The sequence below is a fragment of the Salmo salar genome, chromosome ssa14, assembly GCF_905237065.1.
Source record: "Salmo salar chromosome ssa14, Ssal_v3.1, whole genome shotgun sequence".
Lineage (NCBI taxonomy): Eukaryota > Metazoa > Chordata > Actinopteri > Salmoniformes > Salmonidae > Salmo > Salmo salar.
In genome coordinates, this window is record NC_059455.1 from 49,210,400 (window position 1) to 49,222,721 (window position 12,322).

Sequence of the window (12,322 nt, forward strand, 5' to 3'; positions counted from 1 at the left end):
CTGTTATCAAGCTGGACAGAGTGAAGAGATATAGACTGTTATCAAGCTGGACACAGTGAAGAGACTATAAATGACTGTTATCAAGCTGGACAGAGTGAAGAGACTATAGATGACTGTTATCAAGCTGGACAGAGTGAAGAGACTATAAATGACTGTTATCAAGCTGGACACAGTGAAGAGACTATAAATGACTGTTATCAAGCTGGACAGAGTGAAGAGACTATAAAGGACTGTTATCAAGCTGGACAGAGTGAAGAGACTATAAATGACTGTTATCAAGCTGGACAGAGTGAAGAGACTATAAATGACTGTTATCTAGCTGGACAGAGTGAATAGACTATAAATGACTGTTATCAAGCTGGACAGAGTGAAGAGACTATAAATGACTGTTATCAAGCTGGACAGAGTGAAGAGACTATAAATGACTGTTATCAAGCTGGACAGAGTGAAGAGACTATAAATGACTGTTATCAAGCTGGACAGAGTGAAGAGACTATAAATGACTGTTATCAAGCTGGACAGAGTGAAGAGACTATAAATGTTTGTTATCAAGCTGGACAGAGTGAAGAGACTATAAATGACTGTTATCAAGCTGGACAGAGTGAAGAGATTATAAATGACTGTTATCTAGCTGGACACAGTGAAGAGACTATAAATGTCTGTTATCAAGCTGGACACAGTGAAGAGACTATAAATGACTGTTATCAAGCTGGACAGAGTGAAGAGACTATAAATGACTGTTATCAAGCTGGAGCGAGTGAAGAGACTATAAATGACTGTTATCAAGCTGGACAGAGTGAAGAGACTATAAATGACTGTTATCAAGCTGGAGAGAGTGAAGAGACTATAAATGCCTCTTATCAAGCTGGACAGTGAAGAGACTATAAATGACTGTTATCAAGCTGGACAGAGTGAAGAGACTATACATGACTGTTATCAAGCTGGACAGTGAAGAGACTATAAATGACTGTTATCAAGCTGGACAGAGTGAAGAGACTATAAATGACTGTTATCAAGCTGGACAAGTGAAGAGACTATAAATGACTGTTATCAAGCTGGACAGTGAAGAGACTATAAATGACTGTTATCAAGCTGGACAGAGTGAAGAGATATAATGACTGTTATCAAGCTGGACACAGTGAAGAGACTATAAATGACTGTTATCAAGCTGGACAGAGTGAAGAGACTATAGATGACTGTTATCAAGCTGGACAGAGTGAAGAGACTATAAATGACTGTTATCAAGCTGGACAGAGTGAAGAGACTATAAATGACTGTTATCAAGCTGGACAGAGTGAAGAGACTATAAAGGACTGTTATCAAGCTGGACAGAGTGAAGAGACTATAAATGACTGTTATCAAGCTGGACAGAGTGAAGAGACTATAAATGACTGTTATCTAGCTGGACAGAGTGAAGAGACTATAAATTACTGTTATCAAGCTGGACAGTGAAGAGACTATACATGACTGTAATCAAGCTGGACAGTGAAGAGACTATACATGACTGTTATCAAGCTGGACAGAGTGAAGAGACTATAAATGACTGTTATCAAGCTGGACAGTGAAGAGACTATAAATGACTGTTATCAAGCTGGACACAGTGAAGAGACTATAAATGACTGTTATCAAGCTGGACAGAGTGAAGAGACTATACATGACTTATCAAGCTGGACAGTGAAGAGACTATAAATGACTGTTATCAAGCTGGACAGAGTGAAGAGACTATAAATGACTGTTATCAAGCTGGACAGAGTGAAGAGACTATAAATGACTGTTATCAAGCTGGACAGAGTGAAGAGACTATAAATGACTTATCAAGCTGGACAGAGTGAAGAGACTATAAATGACTGTTATCAAGCTGGACAGTGAAGAGACTATAAATGACTGTTATCAAGCTGGACACAGTGAAGAGACTATAAATGACTGTTATCAAGCTGGACAGAGTGAAGAGACTATACATGACTTATCAAGCTGAACAGAGTGAAGAGACTATAAATGACTGTTATCAAGCTAGACAGAGTGAAGAGATTATAAATGACTGTTATCTAGCTGGACAGAGTGAAGAGACTATAAATGACTGTTATCAAGCTGGACAGAGTGAAGAGACTATTAATGGCTGTTATCAAGCTGGACAGAGAGAAGAGACTATAAATGCCTCTTATCAAGCTGGACAGTGAATAGACTATAAATGACTCTTAACAAGCTGGACAGTGAAGAGACTATAAATGACTGTTATCAAGCTGGACAGAGTGAAGAGACTATAAATGACTCTTATCAAGCTGGACAGTGAAGAGACTATAAATGACTGTTATCAAGCTGGACAGAGTGAAGAGACTATACATGACTGTTATCAAGCTGGACAGAGTGAAGAGACTATAAATGACTTATCAAGCTGGACAGAGTGAAGAGACTATAAATGACTGTTATCAAGCTGGACAGTGAAGAGACTATAAATGACTGTTATCAAGCTGGACACAGTGAAGAGACTATAAATGTCTGTTATCAAGCTGGACAGAGTGAAGAGACTATACATGACTTATCAAGCTGAACAGAGTGAAGAGACTATAAATGACTGTTATCAAGCTGGACAGTGAAGAGACTATAAATGACTGTTATCAAGCTGGACACAGTGAAGAGACTATAAATGACTGTTATCAAGCTGGACAGAGTGAAGAGACTATACATGACGTTATCAAGCTGGACAGAGTGAAGAGACTATAAATGACTGTTATCAAGCTGGACAGTGAAGAGACTATAAATGACTGTTATCAAGCTGGACACAGTGAAGAGACTATAAATGTCTGTTATCAAGCTGGACAGAGTGAAGAGACTATACATGACTTATCAAGCTGAACAGAGTGAAGAGACTATAAATGACTGTTATCTAGCTAGACAGAGTGAAGAGATTATAAATGACTGTTATCTAGCTGGACAGAGTGAAGAGACTATAAATGACTGTTATCAAGCTGGACAGAGTGAAGAGACTATTAAGGACTGTTATCAAGCTGGACCGAGAGAAGAGACTATAAATGCCTCTTATCAAGCTGGACAGTGAATAGACTATAAATGCCTCTTATCAAGCTGGACAGTGAAGAGACTATAAATGACTGTTATCAAGCTGGACAGAGTGAAGAGACTATACATGACTGTTATCAAGCTGGACAGTGAAGAGACTATAAATGACTGTTATCAAGCTGGACAGAGTGAAGAGACTATACATGACTGTTATCAAGCTGGACAGAGTGAAGAGACTATAAATGACTTATCAAGCTGGACAGAGTGAAGAGACTATAAATGACTGTTATCAAGCTGGACAGTGAAGAGACTATAAATGACTGTTATCAAGCTGGACACAGTGAAGAGACTATAAATGACTGTTATCAAGCTGGACAGAGTGAAGAGACTATAAATGACTGTTATCAAGCTGGACAGTGAAGAGACTATAAATGACTGTTATCAAGCTGGACACAGTGAAGAGACTATAAATGACTGTTATCAAGCTGGACAGAGTGAAGAGACTATAAATGACTTATCAAGCTGGACAGAGTGAAGAGACTATAAATGACTGTTATCTAGCTAGACAGAGTGAAGAGATTATAAATGACTGTTATCTAGCTGGACAGAGTGAAGAGACTATAAATGACTGTTATCAAGCTGGACAGAGTGAAGAGACTATTAAGGGCTGTTATCAAGCTGGACAGAGAGAAGAGACTATAAATGCCTCTTATCAAGCTGGACAGTGAATAGACTATAAATGACTGTTATCAAGCTGGACAGAGTGAAGAGACTATACATGACTGTTATCAAGCTGGACAGAGAGAAGAGACTATAAATGCCTCTTATCAAGCTGGACAGTGAAGAGACTATAAATGACTGTTATCAAGCTGGACAGAGTGAAGAGACTATACATGACTGTTATCAAGCTGGACAGTGAAGAGACTATAAATGACTGTTATCTAGCTGGACAGAGTGAAGAGACTATACATGACTGTTATCAAGCTGGACAGTGAAGAGACTATACATGACTGTTATCAAGCTGGACAGTGAAGAGACTATAAATGACTGTTATCAAGCTGGACAGAGTGAAGAGACTGTTATCAAGCTGGACACAGTGAAGAGACTATAAATGACTGTTATCAAGCTGGACAGAGTGAAGAGACTATAGCTGACTGTTATCTAGCTGGACAGAGTGAAGAGACTATAAATGACTGTCATCAAGCTGGACACAGTGAATAGACTATAAATGACTGTTATCAAGCTGGACAGAGTGAAGAGACTATGAAGGACTGTTATCAAGCTGGACAGAGTGAAGAGACTATAAATGCCTCTTATCAAGCTGGACAGTGAAGAGACTATAAATGACTGTTATCAAGCTGGACAGAGTGAAGAGACTATACATGACTGTTATCAAGCTGGACAGTGAAGAGACTATAAATGACTGTAATCAAGCTGGACAGTGAAGAGACTATACATGACTGTTATCAAGCTGGACAGAGTGAAGAGACTATAAATGACTGTTATCAAGCTGGACAGTGAAGAGACTATAAATGACTGTTATCAAGCTGGACACAGTGAAGAGACTATAAATGTCTGTTATCAAGCTGGACAGAGTGAAGGGACTATACATGACTTATCAAGCTGGACAGAGTGAAGAGACTATAAATGACTGTTATCAAGCTGGACAGTGAAGAGACTATAAATGACTGTTATCAAGCTGGACACAGTGAAGAGACTATAAATGACTGTTATCAAGCTGGACAGAGTGAAGAGACTATTAAGGGCTGTTATCAAGCTGGACAGAGAGAAGAGACTATAAATGACTGTTATCAAGCTGGACAGTGAAGAGACTATAAATGACTCTTATCAAGCTGGACAGTGAAGAGACTATAAATGACTGTTATCAAGCTGGACAGAGTGAAGAGACTATACATGACTGTTATCAAGCTGGACAGTGAAGAGACTATAAATGACTGTTATCAAGCTGGACAGAGTGAAGAGACTATACATGACTGTTATCAAGCTGGACAGAGTGAAGAGACTATAAATGACTTATCAAGCTGGACAGAGTGAAGAGACTATAAATGACTGTTATCAAGCTGGACAGTGAAGAGACTATAAATGACTGTTATCAAGCTGGAAACAGTGAAGAGACTATAAATGTCTGTTATCAAGCTGGACAGAGTGAAGAGACTATACATGACTTATCAAGCTGAACAGAGTGAAGAGACTATAAATGACTGTTATCAAGCTGGACAGTGAAGAGACTATAAATGACTGTTATCAAGCTGGACACAGTGAAGAGACTATACATGTCTGTTATCAAGCTGGACAGAGTGAAGAGACTATACATGACTTATCAAGCTGGACAGAGTGAAGAGACTATAAATGACTGTTATCAAGCTGGACAGAGTGAAGAGACTATAAATGACTGTTATCAAGCTGGACAGAGTGAAGAGACTATAAATGACTGTTATCAAGCTGGACAGAGTGAAGAGACTATTAAGGGCTGTTATCAAGCTGGACAGAGAGAAGAGACTATAAATGCCTCTTATCAAGCTGGACAGTGAAGAGACTATAAATGACTGTTATCAAGCTGGACAGAGTGAAGAGACTATACATGACTGTTATCAAGCTGGACAGAGTGAAGAGACTATAAATGACTTATCAAGCTGGACAGTGAAGAGACTATAAATGACTGTTATCAAGCTGGACAGAGTGAAGAGACTATACATGACTGTTATCAAGCTGGACAGTGAAGAGACTATAAATGACTGTTATCAAGCTGGACAGAGTGAAGAGACTATAAATGACTGTTATCAAGCTGGACAGTGAAGAGACTATAAATGACTGTTATCAAGCTGGACAGTGAAGAGACTATAAATGACTGTTATCAAGCTGGACAGAGTGAAGAGACTGTTATCAAGCTGGACACAGTGAAGAGACTATAAATGACTGTTATCAAGCTGGACAGAGTGAAGAGACTATAGCTGACTGTTATCTAGCTGGACAGAGTGAAGAGACTATAAATGACTGTTATCAAGCTGGACACAGTGAAGAGACTATAAATGACTGTTATCAAGCTGGACAGAGTGAAGAGACTATGAATGACTGTTATCAAGCTGGACAGAGTGAAGAGACTATAAATGACTCTTATCAAGCTGGACAGTGAAGAGACTATAAATGACTGTTATCAAGCTGGACAGAGTGAAGAGACTATAAATGACTGTTATCAAGCTGGACAGTGAAGAGACTATAAATGACTGTTATCAAGCTGGACAGTGAAGAGACTATAAATGACTGTTATCAAGCTGGACAGAGTGAAGAGACTATAAATGACTGTTATCAAGCTGGACACAGTGAAGAGACTATAAATGACTGTTATCAAGCTGGACAGAGTGAAGAGACTATAAATGACTGTTATCAAGCTGGACAGAGTGAAGAGACTATACATGACTGTTATCAAGCTGGACAGAGTGAAGAGACTATAAATGCCTCTTATCAAGCTGGACAGTGAAGAGACTATAAATGACTGTTATCAAGCTGGACAGAGTGAAGAGACTATACATGACTGTTATCAAGCTGGACACAGTGAAGATACTATAAATGACTGTTATCAAGCTGGACAGTGAAGAGACTATATACATGACTGTTATCAAGCTGGACAGTGAAGAGACTATAAATGACTGTTATCAAGCTGGACAGTGAAGAGACTATAAATGACTGTTATCAAGCTGGACAGTGAAGAGACTATAAATGACTGTTATCAAGCTGGACACATTGAAGAGACTTTAAATGACTGTTGTGAAGCTGGACAGTGAAGAGACTATACATGACTGTTATCAAGCTGGACAGTGAAGAGACTATACATGACTGTTATCAAGCTGGACAGTGAAGAGACTATAAAGGACTGTTATCTAGCTGGACAGAGTGAAGAGATTATAAATGACTGTTATCTAGCTGGACAGAGTGAAGAGACTATAAATGACTGTTATCAAGCTGGACAGAGTGAAGAGACTATTAAGGACTGTTATCAAGCTGGACAGAGTGAAGAGACTATAAATATCTCTTATCAAGCTGGACAGTGAAGAGACTATAAATGACTGTTATCAAGCTGGACAGAGTGAAGAGACTATACATGACTGTTATCAAGCTGGACAGTGAAGAGACTATAAATGACTGTTATCTAGCTGGACAGAGTGAAGAGACTATAAATGACTGTTATCAAGCTGGACAGAGTGAAGAGACTATACATGACTGTTATCAAGCTGGACAGTGAAGAGACTATAAATGACTGTTATCTAGCTGGACAGAGTGAAGAGACTATACATGACTGTTATCAAGCTGGACAGTGAAGAGACTATACATGACTGTTATCAAGCTGGACAGTGAAGAGACTATAAATGACTGTTATCAAGCTGGACAGAGTGAAGAGACTGTTATCAAGCTGGACACAGTGAAGAGACTATAAATGACTGTTATCAAGCTGGACAGAGTGAAGAGACTATAGCTGACTGTTATCTAGCTGGACAGAGTGAAGAGACTATGAATGACTTATCAAGCTGGACAGAGTGAAGAGACTATACATTACTGTTATCAAGCTGGACAGAGTGAATAGACTGTTATCAAGCTGGACACAGTGAAGAGACTATAAATGACTGTTATCAAGCTGGACAGAGTGAAGAGCCTATAAATGACTGTTATCAAGCTGGACAGTGAAGAGACTATAAAGGACTGTTATCAAGCTGGACAGAGTGAAGAGACTATAAATGACTTATCAAGCTGGACAGAGTGAAGAGACTATACATTACTGTTATCAAGCTGGACAAAGTGAAGAGACTGTTATCAAGCTGGACAGAGTGAAGAGACTATACATGACTGTTATCAAGCTGGACAGAGTGAAGAGACTATAGATGACTGTTATCTAGCTGGACAGAGTGAAGAGACTATAAATGACTGTTATCAAGCTGGACAGTGAAGAGACTATAAAGGACTGTTATCAAGCTGGACACAGTGAAGATACTATAAATGACTGTTATCAAGCTGGACAGAGTGAAGAGACTGTTATCAAGCTGGACAGAGTGAAGAGACTATAAATGACTGTTATCAAGCTGGACAGAGTGAAGAGACTATAAATGACTGTTATCAAGCTGGACAGAGTGAAGAGACTATAAATGATTTATACGCAGTTTCCATTTGGTTTTAGTCATTTCAATGTTGATTGAGATATTTTTTTTCCCGGAGGGAAATAGTTCATATTTCGTTTTTGACTTGTTTAGACTGGGCCATGATTAGCTGTGTTAGTGATGGGTCAGAGAGAAAGCCTCTCCAGGAACGTAGTTTGAGACCCCGTGATGTGTTTAGACTGGGCCGTGATTAGCTGTGTTAGTGATGGGTCAGAGAGAAAGCCTCTCCAGGAACGTAGTTTGAGACCCCGTGATGTGTTTAGACTGGGCCGTGATTAGCTGTGTTAGTGATGGGTCAGAGAGAAAGCCTCTCCAGGAATGTAGTTTGAGACCCCCTGATGTGTTTAGACTGGGCCGTGATTAGCTGTGTTAGTGATGGGTCAGAGAGAAAGCCTCTCCAGGAACGTAGTTTGAGACCCCCTGATGTGTTTAGACTGGGCCGTGATTAGCTGTGTTAGTGATGGGTCAGAGAGAAAGCCTCTCCAGGAACGTAGTTTGAGACCCCCTGATGTGTTTAGACTGGGCCGTGATTAGCTGTGTTAGTGATGGGTCAGAGAGAAAGCCTCTCCAGGAACGTAGTTTGAGACCCCCTGATGTGTTTAGACTGGGCCGTGATTAGCTGTGTTAGTGATGGGTCAGAGAGAAAGCCTCTCCAGGAACGTAGTTTGAGACCCCCCGATGTGTTTAGACTGTTAAATAGCACTCTGCAGTCAGAGGTTAATGCTATAATATTAGTAATGAATTGATTACCAGCTAATTGCCTCTTTCTCCAGAACTGGCTGGATCCTAACAAGGAACTGAAGAAGCAGATAAGGAGTGAGTTAAAAGCACACTGATCTAATGCTCCTGTTGATTCATCACTGTTGATTCATTACTGTTGATTCATCAACTAGATGTCTATATATTGTTGATTCTATACTGTTGAATCATTAACTAGATGTCTATATACTGTTGATTCATCACTGTTGATTCATTAACTAGATGTCTATATACTGTTGATTCATTACTGTTGATTCATCAACTAGATGTCTATATACTGTTGATTCATTAACTAGATGTCTATATACTGTTGATTCATTACTGTTGATTAATTAACTAGATGTCTATATACTGTTTATTCATTACTGTTGATTCATTAACTAGATGTCTTTATGCTATTGATTCATTAACTAGATGTCTATATACTGTTGATTCATTACTGTTGATTCATTAACTAGATGTCTATATACTGTTGATTCATTACTGTTGATTCATTAACTAGATGTCTATATACTGTTGATTCATTGCTGTTGATTGATTACTGTTGATTCATTAACTAGATGTCTTTCTACTGTTGATTCATTACTGTTGATTCATTAACTAGATGTCTATATACTGTTGATTCATTAACTAGATGTCTATATACTGTTGATTCATTACCTAGATGTCTATATGCTGTTGATTCATTAACTAGATGTCTTTCTACTGTTGATTCATTAACTAGATGTCTATATACTGTTGATTCATTACCTAGATGTCTATATGCTGTTGATTCAGTAACTAGATGTCAAGAGGGGGGGTACCCTCTTGATTCTCCTTTTGAGTTCTCTTTTCCTCAATAGCTAATTAATTGATCAGGACGATGAAACACATGAAGAAAAAAAAACTTTAAGAGGCAACCAGCACCTTGTAGGAGATACACAGGGCCTTTACCTCAACCAGCACCTTGTAGGAGATACACAGGGCCTTTACCTCACCCAGCACCTTGTAGGAGATACACAGGGCCTTTACCTCAACCAGCACCTTGTAGGAGATACACAGGGCCTTTACCTCACCCAGCACCTTGTAGGATATACACAGGGCCTTTACCTCAACCAGCACCTTGTAGGAGATACACAGGGCCTTTACCTCAACCAGCACCTTGTAGGAGATACACAGGGCCTTTACCTCAACCAGCACCTTGTAGGAGATACACAGGGCCTTTACCTCACCCAGCACCTTGTAGGATATACACAGGGCCTTTACCTCAACCAGCACCTTGTAGGAGATACACAGGGCCTTTACCTCAACCAGCACCTTGTAGGAGATACACTGGGCCTTTACCTCTTTTTAGACAAGTTAATTTGCTCGATGTTTCTATCATATTCTGATTCTGATGTAATCAACCAGCACCTTGTAGGAGATACACAGGGCCTTTACCTCAACCAGCACCTTGTAGGAGATACACTGGGCCTTTACCTCTTTTTAGACAAGTTAATTTGCTCGATGTTTCTATCATATTCTGATTCTGATTCTGATGTAATGTAATGAAATACCTTGTTGTTTCCCAGCTGGCCCTTGGAACTTTGCCTTCAACGTCAAGTTCTACCCTCCAGACCCTGCCCAGCTCTCTGAGGACATCAGCAGGTCAGCTGGATGGACTGACTCTATGGTCAACACCCCTGGTCCCTTGTGTGTTTCTTTTACTCGGACAAAACTGAAAAACACTTACATCTCTCACTCTATCTCTCTCTCTCTCTCTCTCTTGCTCTCTCCCTCTCTCTCTTGCTCTCTCGATCTCTCTCTCTCTCTCTTGCTCTCTCTCTCTCTCTCTCTCTCTCTCTCTCTCTCTCTCTTGCTCTCTCCCTCTATCTCTCTCTCTCTCTCTCTCTTGCTCTCTCCCTCTATCTCTCTCTCTCTCTTGCTCTCTCCCTCTATCTCTCTCTCTTGCTCTCTCCCTCTATCTCTCTATCTCTCTCTCTTGCTCTCTCCCGCTCTCTCTCTCTCTCTCTCTCTCTCTCTCTCTCTCTCTCTTTCTCTAGGTACTACCTGTGTCTCCAGCTGCGTGATGACATGGTGTCTGGTCGTCTCCCATGTTCCTTCGCCACCCACACCATACTGGGCTCCTACACGGTCCAGTCAGAGCTGGGGGACTACGACCCCGAGGACACGGAGTACAACAGTGAGCTCCGCTTCGCTCCAAACCACACCAAGGAACTGGAGGACAAGGTCATGGACCTACACAAGAACTACAAGTATGTCTGTCTGTCTGTCTGTCTGTCTGTCTGTCTGTCTGTCTGTCTGTCTGTCTGTCTGTCTGTCTGTCTGTCTGTCTGTCTGTCTGTCTGTCTGTCTGTCTGTCTGTCTGTCTGTCTGTCTGTCTGTCTTTAAAACAATACAAAATTAACAGTAAACATCATACTCATAAAAGTTCCAAAGGAATAAAGACATTACAAATGTCATATTATGTATATATACAGTGTTGTAACGATGTACAAATGGTTAAAGTACAAAAGGGAAAATAAACAAGCATAAATATGGGTTGTATTTACAATGGTGTTTGTTCTTCACTGGTTGACCTTTTCTTGTGGCAACAGGTCACAAAACTTGCTGCTGTGATGGCACACTGTGGTATTTCACCCAGTAGATATGTCTGTCTGTCTGTCTGTCTGTCTGTCTGTCTGTCTGTCTGTCTGTCTGTCTGTCTGTCTGTCTGTCTGTCTGTCTGTCTGTCTGTCTGTCTGTCTGTCTGTCTGTCTGTCTGTCTGTCTGTCTGTCTGTCTGCCTGCCTGCCTGCCTGCCTGCCTGCCTGCCTGCCTGCCTGCCTGCCTGCCTGCTATCTGTACTTGTTGTTCAGGTGTTGAAATGCTGGATTCAAAGGATAAAGCAAACCACAGCTGTATGTTAACCCTTTGGCCAATATGGATCATGTTTCTAACCCGAAGAACTATAAAAAGCATATGCGTTACCATGGTAGCAATTGAAAGAGAACACTTTGGAGATCATGTAGAAATTATCAGACCAAAGGTGAGGCCTACAGGGAGGTGGTCAGAGCATCTGGCCGTGTGGTGCCAGGACCACAACCTCTCCCTCAACGTGATCAAGACAAAGGAGATGATTGTGGACTACAGGAAAAAGAGGACCGAGCATCACATTCTCATCGACGGGGCTGTAGTGGAGCAGGTTGAGAGCTTCAAGATCCTTGGCGTCCACATCACCAACAAACTAACATGGTCCAAACACACCAAGACAGTCGTGAAGAAGGCACGACAAAGCCTATTCCCCCTCAGGAGACTGAAAATATTTGGCATGGGTCCTCATATCCTCAAGAGGTTCTACAGCTGCACCATCGAGAGCATCCTGACTGGTTGCATCACTGCCTGGTATGGCAACTGCTCGGC

At 40.6% G+C, this 12,322-nt stretch overlaps 1 pseudogene; it reads left to right on the plus strand.

The window, feature by feature from the left end:
* The window catches only part of LOC106592546 (band 4.1-like protein 3), a 137,475-nt pseudogene that overhangs the window by 97,579 nt on the left and 27,574 nt on the right, over positions 1–12,322 (plus strand).